Source organism: Orbicella franksi, chromosome 10 (genome assembly GCF_964199315.1).
Source record: "Orbicella franksi chromosome 10, jaOrbFran1.1, whole genome shotgun sequence".
NCBI lineage: Eukaryota > Metazoa > Cnidaria > Anthozoa > Scleractinia > Merulinidae > Orbicella > Orbicella franksi.
This window is the reverse complement of record NC_138154.1, coordinates 29071-34562: the sequence shown is the minus strand read 5'-3', so window position 1 is coordinate 34562 and position 5492 is coordinate 29071. Positions and strand designations below refer to the sequence as shown.

The following is a 5492-nucleotide window of genomic DNA, read 5'->3' as shown; positions in this document are numbered from 1 at the left end:
AGGATGTATGTGGAATAATAATAAAATAAATATATAAAATTACGATAGGTACAATTACACAGTAATAACGGTAGCGTCAAGCTATTTACAACTATTTACAGAGGGTACAGCGTTCAGTGTCAAATTCTAAATTGCAAACAGTCGATTTGAAAGATGCAGCTGTAGGCAGTGACCTGGTGGTATTGGGGAGAACCAGTAAGTTCACTAAATTCTCTGCACTCGCTGTCATTGATAATAGTGTGGTACAGAAGCTTGCGACGTTTCAAGTCAGTTATTTTGGACAGGTGGAAGATATAAGGTATAACGATTTTTTCCATTGAAAGGAAAATACTTATGGTTCTTCCATAGCAATTCGATTTGGGAAAAGTCTCCGCGGTTTTTCCTTCACAAACCTATGTGATGTTGTGAGTTCGAAAGCCATTGATGTAAATGCCAGGGTGTGGCATAAATTTTTCTTGGGAAACCCGCTAGCAAATGGCCGGTGGTGGTGAATTTTCCGTCGCACATGGATCATGGTAACCATTACAAACCTTAATTTAATCAATTTTCATTAGTGTACACACAGTCTCAGCCAAAGTATACCATGCACCCACGTTCTCTGTTATTTTTTTGGCCCTGAGTTGGTTTGAATTTGATGTTCGCGTGGACTATGCACTTAAGTCCCAATGTGTCATGGCATTCTGCACGATGATTCATACTGCAATTTTTGATGATGACACACATGGTAACACAACTGTGAAAAAACGGTAGAAAGAAACAGTAATCTACCTGTTCTTCAATCCACTTGCATGAATTTTGCCGTGGTAAGTGGATCTCTACATTTTAAGTAGCAAAAAAGCCCTGTTGGTAGGAGTAGCTTATTACACACGTGTTGCTTTCATGTTATCAGCTGTAGCTTCCCATTCCAGACATCCAACTAGTTAATTGTTCCTTCAGCCTCCCCAAGCATACAAGATTAGAAAAAGGGAAAAAAGTTAGGGGCACCTTCCACACAAGAATGAGGAAATTTTATGGGATAACGTTAGTGCCTTCCATTTATACCTGTCTGCAAACTTGTCGCCTTTGGTGTACACCCAAGTCGCACCATCGTACCACTGGATTAGCCATTCTACATCCAGTTTGCATTTTTCTTTCACTCCCAAGATCTGTTCAAAGAACTGGGACACCTCCTCTTTCCCTATAATGGCCTTGTTACTGGAACTTCATTTGAGCTGTTGGAAAAGGATTACTTCAGTAAATTCGTCAACAAAAATGGGATTTTTGGATTGCTCCTCTATGTGTAGCCAGATGGGTTGAGCGCAGCCATTTTGGAACGCTGGCTATGTTCAATTGGCTGCATAAATATTCAGATTTTTAAAAACTTCTGTAGGAAGGAAAAAAACACAAAGCAAAAGCAAAAAAGTAGTTTTTTTCTTAATCTGCCATACAGATTTTTTAAACCCAAATATTTTGAGTATTGTTCGTTGTAAAATATAATATATAAGTGTAACATGATTTCACTGAGTGACTTTCAACTAAATGCGTCATATGGTTGCATTGCCATGGTAGCAGATTTTCTTTCTATTTCTGTGGTAAATTCATGCTGGTATGATAAAGCAAACAGTATTTAGAAAATAATTTGTAAAACTTGTCTCAAGAAAATTGTTTTTTTGCATGTGTTTAATGCAGCAAATCTCTTTTGATCCATCACAAATGTTTAAAATTCTGACACGACAATATCAGCGTTTGAGCATAGGTGACAAACGCGTATGCCGACTTTTTTGAGTCATTATCTGACGCCTCCTTGAGAGTACAGACAAAAAATGACGTCACACAATGCAAAGGAGAAAATTTTTTCAATCAGTTACTTTAAGAAGAACTTGTTTGTAATGAATGGTGTCCAAACTACTGACTAAATTACCATTTGCATATTTGGCAACCTTCGTCGGTGCTGTGCCTTGTCGTGGCAGGGAGGCTTGTGTGCCCTTATGATTGTCAGAGTTGTATTGGCGGGAGCCTTGTGCTCCTGGTAGATCTGACCATGCCAGGTAGGTCTTTAGGTAAGGGGTCAGACAAAACAGCATCCTGGCACTCCAGGTTGGGGGTTGGGCGTGGGGTCAGCAACCCTACCTCGTAAAAAATTGCACTGCTACAGAAACGCTAAGACGCAAACCAAGAGACACTATGGCCTGGGGAGATGATGGACCTCTAGCACGAAGGCCAATGACACCTAGTAGTGAAGCCAGGTCCACCTGGAAGCTGCCAGGCCGATGACCATCATCTCCCCCAGGACCACCACTACCATTGAAACGTGGAACGTTCGAACAATGTACAAGACTGGCAAAACAGCACAGGCGGCCACAGAGACAAGGAACTACAGGCTCTCAATCTTAGGAATAAGTGAATCGCAATGGACTGGCTCTGGTCAGAGGCAATTAATCACAAGGGAACTGCTGCTGTTTTCAGGGCATGAACAAGAAAATGCTCCTCACACCAAGGGTGTGGCTGTGATGTTGTCCAGGACAGCTCAGAGGGCACTTATCAGATGGGAGGGGCATGGCCCATGGATCATCACAGCAACCTTCTGCACAAATGAGAGGAAAATCAACGTGGATATGATCCAATGCTATGCCCCAAGGAATGATAGCGATGACCAAGACAAGGAGGAGCTTTACAGCAGACTGTTAACCATCCAGGATTGCCTAGAACAAAACGTCATCATTAATAGGAGATTTTCATGCCAAGATTGGCAGTGATAACAGGGGCTACGAAGAGATCACAGGGTAGCAAGGGCTAGGGGAAATGAATGACAATGGGGAGAGATTTGACAACCTATGTGCCACAAACGACCTGGTCAGAGGAGCGAGTTACTTCCAACACCGAAGGATAAACAAAGCGACTTGGGTATCACAGACCTGCAGACAGAGAATCAGATTGATCACATGTGCATCAGGAAGAGATTCCCAAGAACTCTTCAAGATGTGCATATCAGGTGAGGGGCAGATGTGGCTTCAGACCACCATCTCCTGGTTGCACGGTTGAAGTTGAAACTGAGGAGGAACTGGACAGGGAGGACAAACCAATGCTTGGCGTACAACACCTTTCTTCTGAATGATACCAACAAACGGGATGAATTCAGCATCACACTCTTTAATAAGTTCCAGGCCTTGCAAGAGCTGATGGAAGAGGAAACCATTGACGTAAGGTGACAGAGAGTGAAAGGAGCAGTCACATCAACATGCAATGAAGTGCTGGGTCTGAGGAACCCCAACCACAAGAGGTGGATTTCCACAAGGACACTAAAGAAGATTGAGGGAAAAAAAGCAAAGAAGGTGGCTGTTAACAACAGCTGAACACGAACTACAAAATCTCAGGCGCAAGAAGAGTACAAAGGGACGAACAGGAGTGTCAAAAGGAGCCTTAAGGCAAATAAACACAACTATCTGGAGTCGCTGGCAGCAGAGGCTGAAGAGGCAGCTTATCAAGGAAATACAGCAAGCCAGAGAGACCGGTGAAAGATAACGATGGGCAACCAGTATCTGATTTAGAGGGAAAGTAGAAGAGATGGGTGGAGCATTTTGAGGAGCTGCTCAACCGACCTGCTCCCCCAGACCCTCCGCGCACACAGCCAGCAGACAGTGACCTACCCATTAACTGTAGCGCACCCACAAAGGAGGAGATTCAAAATGCTATCAAGCAGCTGAGAAATGGCAAGGCTGCAGGACCTGACAACTCCCAGCAGAGGCACTGAAGGTCGACATCAGGATGAATGTGGAGCTGCTCTGCCCTCTTTTCAATAAGATCTGGGAAGGGGAGCGGGTACCAACAGAGTGGAAGGAGGGTTACCTCATCAAGCTCCCAAAAAAGATGATCTCAGCTCCTGCTCCAAATACAGAGGTATAACACTGCTGTTCATTCCAGGAAAGGTGTTTAATCTAGTCTTGCTGAACAGGACAAAAGATGCCATAGACCCACAGTTTCACGAACAGCAAGCTGGTTTCCGTAAGAATAGGTCTTGCACCAACCAAATTGCCACACTGCGTATCATCCTGGAGCAGTCCCTGGACTGGGATTCACCTCTTTATATCAACTTTGTAGACTATGAAAAAGCAGTGGACAGCATGGACCGGCAGACCCTCTGGAAGCTACTGAGACACTGGAATTCCAGAGAAAATAACCAATGTCATCAGAAACTCGTACGAAGGGATGACCTGCAGGGTGGTCCATGGATGGCAACTCACTGATGCCTTTGAGGTAAGAACTGGAGTGAGGCAAGGATGCCTGCTGTCACCAGTTATGTTTCTTCTGTTGATGGACTGGGTAATGAAGACATCTACAGCCCAAGGGCAAAATGGCATCCAGTGGACACTGGAAGAAGTTGGATGACCCGGACTGTGCTGACGACCTGGCCCTTCTTTCACACACCCGACATCATTTGCAGGAAAAGAGCAGTGCTGTTGCAGATGCCTCAGCATGTTTGGGCCATAAGATCCATAGGATGAAGAGTAAAGTCCTGAAGGTCAACACAGTCACATATGCTCCCATTATGCTGGAAGGTGAAGCACTGGATGAGGTGGAGAGCTTCACCTACCTAGGCAGCATCGTAGATAACACCGGAGGACAGAAGCTGATGTAAAAGCTCGCATCAGCAAGGCAAGAGTAGCTTTCCAACAGCTGAAGAATGTCTGGAGGTCATCACTTCTCGGCACCAGCACTAAAATCAGAATCTTCAACACCATCGTGAAGCCTGTATTGCTCTATGGAGCCGAAACCTGGAGAATCACTGTCGCCACTATGAAAAGAATCCATACTTTCATTAACACCTGCCTCAGAAGGATTCCTAAGATACGCTGGCCAGACATCGTCAGCAACCAAGATCTGTGGAAACGAATGAGACAGCAGGCTGTAGAAGTAGACATCTGTCAAAGACGCTGGAAGTGGATCGGCCCTACATTTCGGAAGTCCTCATCTAACATCACAAGGCAAGCCCTCACTTGGAACCCTCAGGGGAAAAGGAAGAGGGGCCGACGAAGAAACTCGTGGTGCCGTGACCTAGAGGCAGACGTGAGGAGAAATGGCTACACGTGGGGAGGACTGCAACGACTGGCCCAGGACCATGATGACTGGAGGGTACTTATTGGTGGCCTTTCCCCCAGACGGAGCTATGGGCAATGATGATGATATTCAACATGTTCATGAAATGGATCGAACAAAAAACGAAAACAAGCGTTGTCTGGAAAGTTCACCTTCACGAAAACTTATCCAGTGGAGAAAAACCTCTCAGAGCAGAGTAGAGAACCATCAAACCCAGCCCACTTATGACTGCATGTACAGCCTTCGAAATGCCAACATTATGGTTTTCCTCAAAGCAACTCTTGGTTTCTTTTGAAGCTAATTGTGGTGAAAATGTTTACTTGTTGTTCAATGTATCCAGCGAATCAAAGTTTTTCAGAAGTTAATTTGTTTGTCTGTTTTAAGTAAACAAAATTAAATAAGTCACAATTTGTAATCAG

The 5492-nt window shown here is 44.5% G+C and overlaps 1 pseudogene; it reads left to right on the top strand.

Annotated features, from left to right (window-relative positions):
* The first annotated feature begins 1642 nt into the window (after positions 1-1642).
* LOC145500595 (uncharacterized) lies at positions 1643-5154 on the top strand (annotated as a pseudogene).
* Positions 5155-5492: the final 338 nt, after the last annotated feature.